The sequence below is a fragment of the Pleurodeles waltl genome, chromosome 1_1 (genome assembly GCF_031143425.1).
Source record: "Pleurodeles waltl isolate 20211129_DDA chromosome 1_1, aPleWal1.hap1.20221129, whole genome shotgun sequence".
NCBI classification, from domain to species: domain Eukaryota; kingdom Metazoa; phylum Chordata; class Amphibia; order Caudata; family Salamandridae; genus Pleurodeles; species Pleurodeles waltl.
This window is the reverse complement of record NC_090436.1, coordinates 251,141,832-251,154,289: the sequence shown is the minus strand read 5'-3', so window position 1 is coordinate 251,154,289 and position 12,458 is coordinate 251,141,832.

Here is a 12,458-nt window from a genome sequence, read left to right as displayed (position 1 = left end):
GTGGCCATCACTGTATGCAATTAAATTAATATAGCGCTTACTACCCTTTGACAAGATGTAGCAACAGCTAGATACAGGCAAGAAAGAGGGAGAACTTTTTGTCTTTTTTAAAATAGCATTGCAGTGATTCAGTGTCCATCAGGCACATCAGAATTTTTTATCAACAGAATTTTGCATTCTGGGATGATTGTGTTTTCGCTTCTAAACATTCCAAGTACTGACTAAAGAGTCGGAGCATGCAAAGTGATACTGGGAAATATAGGTCTGGACAGCAGTTTCTTTTTTTCTGTGGTTGATAGTAGGTGGCACCAGCATTTATGGGTGTGGTCAGGGACTTTTAAAAGATAGTCTTGTGAGCAGTCTCTGAGTAAAATGCTCCTTGCTGCCTAGTCTGTCCTAAAAGGAAGGCCAGCCATGGCCTAAGCGTTCATGTTGCCTGAAAGTCTGTCGGGCAGTACTGACATTAGAGTGATGGTTTGACAATAAGTCATGTCTCACAGTTACTTTAACAATCAGGCAGTTACTCTAACAAAGGCAGCAGAGAAGAGCTGCCCGTCACTATGCTCCACTCCCTCATGATAGCTATCTAGCTCTGTTTGGGTTAGGGTGGGATATGCGCCCCACAGTAGGGAAACACATGGTTTGCAATATTGCACTGCAAGTTATAAAGAGCTGCTGGGTGCTGACCTCTCACAGTCCATCTTACAAAATGCTGTGTGTGCCTCTTGTTCCGGGTATTTGTTAGCTGAACATGTAATAGACTGACAAGTGCATCTGCGTGGCACTGAGAATGGACAGCACCTGGAACTTCGTCCACCAAATCTTTGTGCCACAGCAGCTGGTGCCCACCAACCCTGCATTCTACTACCCTATGCCAACTTTAATCTAGCAACTATAATCCTATGCGTTTATGCACCTGCTGCTGAGACACAGGACAGATGCCTCCCATTGTTTGAATATCTGCCTGAAGAGGGGATTTTAAATCTCAGGCTTGGTACCAGAATCAACAGTTCACATTAAGACAAGCAAGGGACCCTCAGAGGGTGAGTGGGAATGATATCTGGGTAAATACACTAAACCAGCCCAAGTGAAGTAGCCAGGGGCCACAAAACCTGTTTTTGAGAATTAAACATTCTCAGGCCATATTTGTTTTCATAAGGACACATAGGTAACATTTATTGATATTGACACACCAAAATATTGATATCATGCATATTGAACATCCCTTCAATACAAGGCTAGACATAAAAAGTCTCTCCCTGAAATTCTCAAAATCATGGTTAGCCACCAGGCTGGCCCTTAAAGAACCACCCCCCAAAAAAATTGTCCTACCTAGTACTTGACAAGGTGAGCTAAGCCACTCCCCCATAACATGGGAGCCCCCTTGGGTCAGACAGGAAGTTAGACACTGAACCATTCCAGAGGAAAACAAAATTGGATAACCCTGGCATCCTTTGGAAGATGGGCCTGTGTAACCTGGCCATATCTTGGTCCCCTGGTGCTAGACCATCTCCTAAATCACCCCTGGGCATTGTTAAAGAAGCACATATTGGCAGCCAAAATATATTTACGGTATCGCCAAAACTGCAGCCACATTCAGACCACTGCTCCACTACTCCTCCATAGGGTAATAATTAGAGGAATTCATCTGACCTCATAGGGGTCCTGTTTTCACACAGGTTCTTGCCTGCTCTCTGGATCCAGCTCGAAGTTTGAATTTTCATATACAATGGCAAGAACTTCCATTGGGCAGCACCTTCCTTCTCTCACTGGCCCCTGCCTAAATGCTGGTGGCTCCAAGACGGCTCCCTCTTTGTTCATATTATTTTTTTTTCTTTTGCTTTTTATGCCCAGTTCCACTTTTTCTTTCTAGTGTATTGCAGTGCATTTTGACTTCTACATCATCCATAGGCAGTCACCTGGGCTTCAGCACGATTTATTCTTTCATACCACTCTCTCTCTGCAGTCACACTCTCCATATACCACTCCTTGTTTCCAGTTCTCAGGAACCTGTAGTTGGTTGCACTTCTGAAGATGCATCAGGATACCTAGAAGACATAAGTGAGTTCCTGCACAGATAAGATTAGTTCCTGCATGTTAGACTTGGCATCCTTGGCGTGGTCTGCCCTAACGGTTTGTCTCTGTTTCCCAGGTTGTTGATGTGCGATGTGCGCTTGTTTTTTGTTACTCTGGGCACTTTACCACTGCTATCCAGTGCTAAAGTGCAAGTGCTCCTGTATAAAATGTGTTAGATCTCCATGATTGGCATATTTGATTTACTGGTAAGTCCCTAGTACAGTGCACTAGAGGTGCCCAGGGCCTGTAAATCAAATGCTACTAGTGGGCCTGCAGCACTGGTTGTGCCACCCACATTAGTAGCTCTGTAATCATGTCACAGACCTGCCATTGAAGTGTCTGTGTGTGCAGTTTTTAACTGACAATTCGACTTGGCAACTGTACCCACTTGCCAGGCCTAAACCTTCCCTTTTCTTTCATGTAAGACACCCCTAAGGTAAGTACTAGGTAGCCCCATTGGCAGGGTGCAGTGTATGTTTAAGGTAGGACATATACTAATGTGTTTTATATGTCCTAACAGTGAGATACTGCCAAATTTGGTTTTCACTGTTGCAAGGCCTATCCCTCTCATAGGTTAACATGGGGGCTGCCTTTAAATATGTTTAAAGCGTAGATTCCCTTTGGGAGTGGATAGACATGTGGAATTTGGGGTAGCTGAGCTCACAATTTAAAAATACACCTTTTAGTAAAGTTGATTTTAAGATTGTGTGTTTGAAAATGCCACTTTTAGAAAGTGAGCATTTTCTTGTTAAAACCATTCTGTGACTGCCTGTTTATGGATTCCCTGTCTGGGTCAGTTTGACAGTTGGCCTGTTTGCACCTCTCTCTAGACAGTGACACAAAGGGAGCCTGGGTGTAGCCTGCATATTCTGATGAGCCATCTGTGCTAGGAGGGAGGGGAGCAATGGTCACTTACACCTCAAAGGGCTATGCCTGCCCTCATACAATGCAGTCTTCAACCCCCTGGTGTGTGACTGGGGCCTGGCCTGGCCTGGGCAAGGCAGAATTTCACAAACAAGAGAGACTTTCCTTTGAAGTGAGCCTACTTCAAAGGCCAAAATGAGTATAAGAAGGGCACCCAAAACCACAGACTTTAGATCACTTCTGGACATCAAGAAGAACCTTTGTCTGGAGAAGAGCTGAAGAGCTGAGGAGAAGTGCTGCTATGCCTGTGACTGTGCTTTGAGGAGCTATCCTGCAGTTGCTGCTTCTGCCTGATGAAAGGGGACAAAGACTGGACTTTGTTGTACATTCCTGCTTGTGAAGAAATCTCCAAGGGCTTGTCCTGAGCTTGCCTCCTGTTGTTGAAGTTTCAGGGCCATCAAAGACTTCCCTTGACAGCACCTGGACTCCCTGCTGAGACTCCTGCTCTGCCAAGTGGTGCCCTATCTAGTTCCTGGGGCCTTGACAGGTGAAGCTGGCAGACCAGGATTGAAAATCTCCGCACCGACCGCCGTGCAGGGGAATTTCCGACACAACCTCCGAGACGCGGCTGAAGAAACTACGTGCCGTCAGCTCCGTAGCTGAAATCGACACAGCGTTTGCAGCGTGGCTGGAAGTCCAACGCTCCCGGCTGGAGAAACAACCCGCTGCATCACTAACGGAGGCTGGTAACATCACAACCCTCACAGTGTGGTCTTGCTATCACCGTGCATCAGGATTTTCGACGCAAACCTTGCTGGGCGCAGAAAAACAACGCAACCCAGGTACTTTTCAACGCTAAGAGTGTTTTACCTGTTTACAAAAGGATTTAAGACTCTTTTGCTTTTAAAATTAATAAATTGACTTGTGTCTGTCTGATTTTTGTCGCTTTGGTCTGGTTTTGTTTAGATAATTATTTTCTAATTTTTTAAACCTGTGTTTTGTCATTTTGTAGTGTTTTCATTAAGTTACTGTGTGTGTTGGAACAAATACTTTACACCTAGAACTCTGAAGTTAAGCCTGCCTGCTTGTGCCAAGCTACCAAGAGGGTGAGCGGGGGTTAGCTGAGGGTGATTCTCCTTTACCCTGACTAGAGTGAGCATCCTTGCTTGGACAGGGGGTAACCTGACTGCCAACTAAAGACCCCATTTCTAACACCGCTCATGAGTGTAGGACTCTGTCATAAACAGTCCCACTCCTTTTGAAGAGTGAAGCTCATCCACAGATAGATGACCTTTTCATAGTTTTATATAGCACAAACTCAACCTGAAGGTACTGGAGCACTTTACAGTCGCACCAGTGATGTTACACAAGGTCACATTTGTTTTTTCAGCACAGGCAGATTAATGGATTTACCCAGAATCAGGGTATTATGAGCCAGCATCAAGACTAAACAATATATGTTCAGGTGAAGGAACATGAGCTCCTTACTGGCTGGTGGTGCAGGTAGTGCCAACCAGCTGGAGCTACAGCATCCTAGTGTGAGGGGGCTGCAGTTTCATAGGCATGCTTACACCCTCCCACATACATGGGTCTTTGCTCAGGTCTCCATTTGGTTATCCTCAAATCTCTCAATCTAATCATGCAGCAGTGTATCTAGTGATATAGGTGCACACCATAACAAGATTCAATCTAATTTTTACACATCTTCAGCTCCCTCATAAGCATGTCTGACAACATTATTTACAATTATACATTTCTGGTGCAGCATATGCACATTTAAATTGTTGCCTCTTTTATTCAGAGAAAAAGAAAACGTGACTCAGTGTAAATGTGGCCTTGTCAGGTACCTGCATTTTTGTGAAAGATATTTAACTTGTAACTCTCAACCAAAAACTGGCTTTATAGTTGTCATTTACAACATTGGTGCTTTCCTATCACATCAACACATAGCTATCTAAAGAAAGGATTGTAGTTCAAAAGACTGAAAAAAAGATTCATCAACCCTTTGTATACTATTTTAAATGATAGAAAATACCCCAGTAAAAGAGGTACTCATCTTCTGGACCATGGTCTCTGTTCCACCCTGATGGTACAATGGAGATGCATCACTATTAATAAATCATTACATTGTTTAGAATTATGTAAATATTTATGTTATACATCACGTTGTGCTTTACCCTATAATGAATATGAACATAGACAAACCTGAACCTTACATGTCTACATACCACAATATTTTTCATTCAGTCACAAGACATCACGAGGAACAGAGCATAATGCCTATGGGAAAATATCAAAAGAATATAAGTGTTCACAAGGATCAGTGAAGGTAAACTCTGGGAGCATTTTCAATTCTTAACCTTTTTTAAATGTTTTATTACATTAACTGAGGAAGAATATGTGGTGTTGTGACTATGGCCCTCATTACAACCGTGGCGGTCGGTGTTAAAGTGGCGGTAAGACTGCCAACAGGCCGGCGGCAAAAAAAAGGGAATTATGACCATGGCGGAAACCGCCAACATAGACAGCTAATTTAACACTCCGACCGCCACGGCGGTACAAACAAACAGCATGGTGGTCACCGCCAACAGACAGGCGGAAGACAATGTACCGCCCACACTATTATGAGAGGCCAATCCGCCACCTTTTCCGGGGCGTATTCAACACAAACAAAAACACGGCGGAAACAGGACTTGGAAGGGGAAACACTCCCCTCTTCACAACCCACGAGGAACCAGGACGCCATGGAGCCAGAACTCCAAATCCTCCCTGCAATAGTTTTCCTGCTCCTCTACCAGGAGCACGAACGACAGCGGCGACGACCACGGTGAGTACTGCATCTACAACTCAGGGGAGGGGGGAGGGAAAAGAGACTGACACACACACGCAACACGCAACACCCCCACCCCCACCCTCACCCACAACAACACACACACCAATACATGCTGCAACAATAGATTTATGCCCCCAACCCCCCTGGAAGAACGCAATGACAAAAGGAAATGATTGTAACGATTGTAATAAATAAAGATCCATTAGACAAAACTTTAAATACAGTATAAACAATTATGTACACCAACTATACAAGTCCGGATAGTGTACCATTCAAAGTCCGTAGACCACTGGGCCCAAACTGCAACTCGATACCAGACTGCAAATGGAGAGAACACTGCTGGGGCATCAGATCGAAATGAAACAGGCACCTCAGAGGGAAGGGAAGGGGGGGCACCTCAGCCGGATGAGTGCACGACGCCAGCTCCACGAGGGGGCTCCATGCCCATTGATGTGTCCTGGGGAGTGCAAAGCCACAGTCTCTCTAGTCTTTTCAGTGGGTGGGTTGCCCACTGCTTTATCCTGGGGAGTGACTTTTCAGTGGGTGGTTTGCCCACTGCTTTATCCTGGGGAGTGCAAAGCCACAGTCTCTCAAGTCTTTTTAGTGGGTGGGTTGCCCACTGCTTTATCCTGGGGAGTGCAAAGCCACAGTCTCTCAAGTGGATGTCTTTCTCCACTGGTTCTGGAGGGGGCTTTGTGCCCAGAGTGCTTCATCCTACCAAGGACTGAGGTAGTGGATGTGATACTCCACTGGTTCTGGAGGGGGCTTTGTGCTTAGAGTGCTTCATCCTGCCAAGGACTGAGGTAGTGGATGCCTTTCTCCACTGACTGGGGTGCTGGTGGCCTTTCTCCACTGGTTCTGGAGGGGGCTCTGTGCCCAGAGTGCTTCATCCTGCCAAGGACTGGGGTAGTGGATGCCTTTCTCCACTGGTTCTGGAGGGGGCTTTGTGCCCATAGTGCTTCATCCTGCCAAGGACTAAGGTAGTGGATGTGATACTCCACTGGTTCTGGAGGGTGCTTTGTGCCCAGAGTACTTCATCCTGCCAAGGACTCAGGTAGTGGATGCCTTTCTCCACTGGTTCTGGAGGGGGCTTTGTGCCCAGAGTGCTTCATCCTGCCAAGGACTCAATTAGTGGATGCGACACTCCACTGACGGTGGTGCAACATGCAAGCTGGTCAGGCTCCTGGAACTGACCACCAGCCTCGTACGACTGACCACTGGGGATGGCAGCCATGTCTGCGGTGGTGCCACTGGCTCAGGATTATAGCGGGGCCGCTGGCGGTGCTGGCGGCGGTGTCAGCAGCGGCGGTGCTGGCGGCGGTGTCAGTAGCGGCGGTGCTTGCGGTGGACTCTGTGGCATCGGTGCTGGCGGTAGGCTCTGTGGCATCGGTGCTGGCGGCGGGCTCTGTGGAAACGGCGCTGGCGACGGTCATAGTGGCAGCGGTGCTCGTGGCGGGCTCACTTACTGGGGTGCTGGTGGCGGCCTTACTGACTGCGGTGCTGGTGTCGGGCTCACTGACTGCAGTGCTGGCGGCGGTGCTGGTGGGGACAGTGCAGGTGGCAGTGCCGGTGGCAGTCTTGTCCGCCGTGCAGGTTGGCGTTGACGTGGACCTGCCTTTGATTTTTGGGCCCTTCCCCACCTTGGATGGTGGCGCAGCTGTCTTGCCACTTTCCACTTTTGTTTTGCATGAGCCCTTGGTGGCAGGTGTTTTTGCCTTCTCCCTCCGGGATGTGGGCAACTTTTTCTGTTTTGGAGGTGGGGGAATGTCCTTGCCCTCGCTCCTTGGGACACTGGCAGCCCTGTTGCTTGGCGCACTCCAGAATCCCGCTATTGCTGGCACCATGTGGTGGCTGAGGTGCTGGCTTGGGCCCTGGAAAGGCAGGTCCTAGGGGACGGACGGGTGGGGAGGTGTAGAGAAGGGGTCAACATTTGATAGGAAAAGCTTTTTAGACAAACTGGGACGGGTAGATGGAGGGGGTTTGGGAGTGGAGGAAGAGGTAGTAGATGTAGGAGATGTACGTTTGCATGGGCTGGAGGCTGTTGTGAGGTGGATGGCTGTTGGGTGGGTGTGTGACTGTGTTTGTGTAGTTTGGGAGGAGGGCTCACAGACACATTGGGAGAGGACACAAGGGATGTGTGAATGGCAGTGGGGGTGGTGAGTGCACATGAGTGGTGTGTGGTGATGGGCGTGCTGGTGATGGAGGTAGTGGCTGAAGATGTAGTGCATGCAGGTGTGAGTGGAGACAAGACAGGGAGGGGGAGGGAGACGTGGAGGAGGGGGACACAGTGGAGGCAGTGGATGTTGCTATGTCTGCATGGGTATGGTGCTTGTGTGAGTGCCTGTGGGATGTGTGGTGCTTATGTTTGCCTGAGCCACCCTTGTGTGTTGAGGTGTGTGCATGCTGGTCTGATGGTGTGCTTGGGATAGGCTGAGGTACAGGGGATTGGGTCTGGGTGGAGGAGGTTGGAGGAGGAGGCTGGACACAGGGACAATGGCTGCCATCAGTGCTGAGGCCAGAGCCTGAAATGCGCGCTGTTGGGCTGCCTGGCCAGAATGAATGCCCTCCAGGTATGCATTTGTTTGTTGCAAATGCCTTTCGACACCCTGGATGGCATTCACAATGGTAGACTGCCCAACAGTGAGGGATCTCAGAAGGTCAATAGCCTCCTCACCGAGGGCAGCAGGGCTGACTGGGGCTAAGGAGATGCCCACCCTCCTGGGTGAGCGGCCACGGGACACACGCTGAGGGGCTGCTGGGAGGGTGGTGCTGGTGGGGGGTGGCGGCTGTATCTGTAGATGCGGTGGGCACAGAGTGGCCCGCCACCACAAGGGAGCTCCCATCAGAGGAGGAGTCGGTGTCGCTGGTCTCTGCTCCTGTCCCCGCCATGGAGCTCCCCTCGCCCTCCGTCCCACTGGTGACTTCAGACTCCGTTGTCTTGCCCTCCAGGGCCATGTGGGATGCAGCTCCCTACTGCTCCGGTGGCACTGCTCCTCCGCCTGATGATGCTAATGCACACAAGAACAGGGAGACCACAAAAAGGGGAGGTAAGAAAGAAGAAAGACATGTTCAGTGCATGCAATACCGCTATCGTTGGTGGACAATACAGACACAGCAGCCCTCTGCACTACGCCATGCACTTAGAGTTCCCTAATTAATCACAGGGACATGGGGTACAAGGCCTATGCCCGATTGCTGCATACATGGAAGTCACAGCACCCTGACTAGGTGTAGATGGCTCTTCCACTGGTGGGGCCACATAGCCTGCCTCACAAAGGGTCCTTGCCTACAAAGCTCGCCCTGGCCTAGGGTAACCCACTGCCCACCTCCCCCACCCAGACACCTCCTAATGTGCGCAGAGTCAGATGGATGTGACGGTACTCACCCCCTTGTGGCTGCTGTGATGCCCTCAAACGCCCATCCAACTCCAGATACGCCAACACCAGGATCCGGAACATCAGGGGGGTCATGGTGTGACGGGCACCCCTCCCACATTGGGTGGCCATCCCCAGCTGGGCCTCCGCCGTCTTCTTGCTCCAGCGGCGAATGTCCTCCCATCTTGTCTAGCAGTGGGTGCTGCGTCTGTGTTGGACCCCCAGGGTCCAGACGTACTTGGTGATGGCACGCCAAATATCCTTCTTCTGGTGGTCGCTGACCTAGAGGAATAGTACAGGGGAAAAGAATGATCTTTAACCGTCCGGACCATCACAGTCATTGGCCCACGTTCCCACCCTTGCCCTGACACACATACACTCACCGTCCGCTCATGCAGGCCTCAGCCCACCCCGTATCCTCCATCCACACCACTCCAAACAGGCATTGCCCATACAGCATGCTCACAGTGTACTCACCTGTTTGTCTAGAGGACCGTAGAGTAGCGTGTACTGGGGCAGGACTCCATCCACTAACTTCTCCAACTCCTCCGAAGTGAAGGCAGGGGACACCTGAGCCATCTTCGCTTCCAGACACAGGTCACAGCAGCACTTGCAGTGTAGGTCCTCTCCTGTCGAAGGTCAGGTATCAAGTGAGTGAACAGAAAGTAAATGGCGGTCACGTCCGCGGCGGTGCGTACCGTCACCGCGGGCGTACATCGTCACTGGCCCCTGGGACCCATAGGGCCCAATGTTAACCAATGCAGGATTGCGCCACCTACCGCGACGGTGTACAATGCCAGCTCAGTTACCTCATATCCCCTTGTCCCACATTACAGGTTAGGTAGCCACCATTTCAGGTGGCCACATGGCATTATTTTTAAATGGGTCACACATATCTAGGCCTTGCATACACACAGTCACAGGCACATAGCAGATTGACAAATGTGTGCAATAAATTGTTTTTTTACTACCTCAGTGTTGGCTGACTCTGTGCTCGCTGTTCTCATCCATAGGGCACGTCCGCTGGGGCAGGTGAGGAGATGGCAGCATCCTCCGGTGTACAGACCACTGGTGGACCTATCGACAATGGAAGACAGGCACATCATTATCACTTACAGACTTGATCGTGCCACAATCCAGGAACTGTGTGCCCAGTTGGAGCCAGATCTGATGTCAGCTATCCATCATCCCACAGGAATCCCCCCTCTAGTGCAGGTCCTGTCAGTACTCCATTTCCTGGCAAGTGGGTCTTTTCAAACAACAGTGGCCATTGCATCAGGGATGTCCCAGCCTATGTTCTCAAACGTGTTGTCCAGAGTGTTGTCTGCCCTGCTGAAACACATGCGCAGCTACATCGTTTTCCCTCAGGTGGAGGATTTGCCCACAGTGAAAGGTGACTTCTATGCCCTGGGACATATCCCCAACATCATAGGTGCCATTGATGGGACACATGTGGCCTTGGTACCCCCCGCAGCAGTGAACAGGTGTACAGAAGCAGGAAGAACTACCATTCAATGAATGTGCAGATGGGGTGTTTGGCCGACCAGTACATCTCCAATGTGAATGCCAAGTTTCCAGGCTCAGTGCATGACGCTTACATTTTGAGGAATAGCAGCATCCCTTATGTGATGGGGCAACTCCAGAGGCAACGTGCGTGGCTTATAGGTGAGGACAAGGACCCTACACCCTGTGAATAGTTGTCTGGGTCTGGGGTTGTCCCTAAGGGTTAGTGTGTGTCTAACAGTTGTCCCTCGACATTTGCAGGTGACTCCTTCTCCATGACTTTCCTCACTCCCACTCTCCAACAGTGCTCCTCATCTCTCCATAGCCAATCTCTGACATACACTTAATTTGTTATAGTGCTACTCATAGTTCACTTACTCAGCTCTGTGATCTGCATGGTACGTGTTCTTTGCAGCAGACACATTAACTCTCTGCCCTACTATATCATGAGTCAAAAGTGCCACTAGCCTAAATACCAATCTTTCACCAGTACAAACATTAATTACCAAAGTTATCTTGACATTTTTATTGCTGCCTGAAAACTGCTGGATGCACAAGGAAGTTCATAAAATTCACGTGCTTTTAAACCTATAAGTTATTTTTAAACTTAGCACCAACCCAGCTCCCCTACCAAAGTCAGGGCCAAGAGTAGCTGCACCAGTCACATCGCGGTAAAACCGGTCCTGCAATGCACGCCCTTAATCAAGCCTGAAGATATTCAGGTTCGTAGGGAGATGTTAACTTCTCTAGATTTCTACCTGCTGAAACATCAGCTCTGTTCCTTTAAGGTGGGGTGGGGCACTGTATGTAACATCTGGAGGTAACTAGGACAAGTCAGCTCATTGAATTTGGTTGAAAGAAGCTCTATGAATGGAGAACAAAGCTCCTGAAACTTATCATCTTTGATTTCCATGAAGAGAGTTAGTTTCTAGGTACCAAATCCTATGAAGCCAGTTAATGTGTTCATGGGCTCAGGATTGGATAGGGACAATTAGGTCCAGGCACCCAAAGAATAAGAGGCCACATTTGTAGATAATAACCTTTAATGAAACATTGCTTAGTATCATGGGACTCATTTTGGGAGAAATCTCTGATGAATTTAGGGGCACATTTATGGAATGTGGCGCTGCACCATGTGCAGCACCACTTTCCCTGCACCCCTTAGTGTCCCCCTACCGCCACCACGTGTGTGCCGTATTTAAGATACGGCGCACCATGTCGCATGGTAGGGGGCAATAGCATCATTCTATGTGACACTGTTGATGTACTCTGCAGGAGTAGCGCCAAAATATTGCCTCTACTCCTGCAGAGCACCTAGGGTCCCATTCCAAATAATGGAAGCCCCCTTTTAAAGCCTGCTCTGAGCAGGTGTTAAATGTGCCATACAAAATGGTGCAAGGAAATCTCTGAGATTTCCTTGCTCCATTTTTTGGGCCCCCCCTTACGGGGAAGCGCCCCCTTTTCATACATTATACCTGGCGCAGACATAGTGTAGTGCAAAGGTTTACAAAGTGGCGCAATGCATGCATTGCGCAACTTTGTAAATGTGGCAGGAGGATTTTGGCCTCGTTGGACCACATTAATGTAAAAAAAAAGATTACACTAATGTGGCGCAAGGTAGTGCTAGGGGCTTATAAAAATGCCCCTTCGTTTTCTAAACTCGTAGAGTCAGTAGTATTAGCCAAGACTAGACACACCATTATTTCACTGCAACTCATCCACAGGTCCCCTCACCTGATCTTCGGGCCTCTACATTTCTCCACAGGGGTCCCCCCAAAGATCCCTCAATGCCCTGTGTGACGTGACAT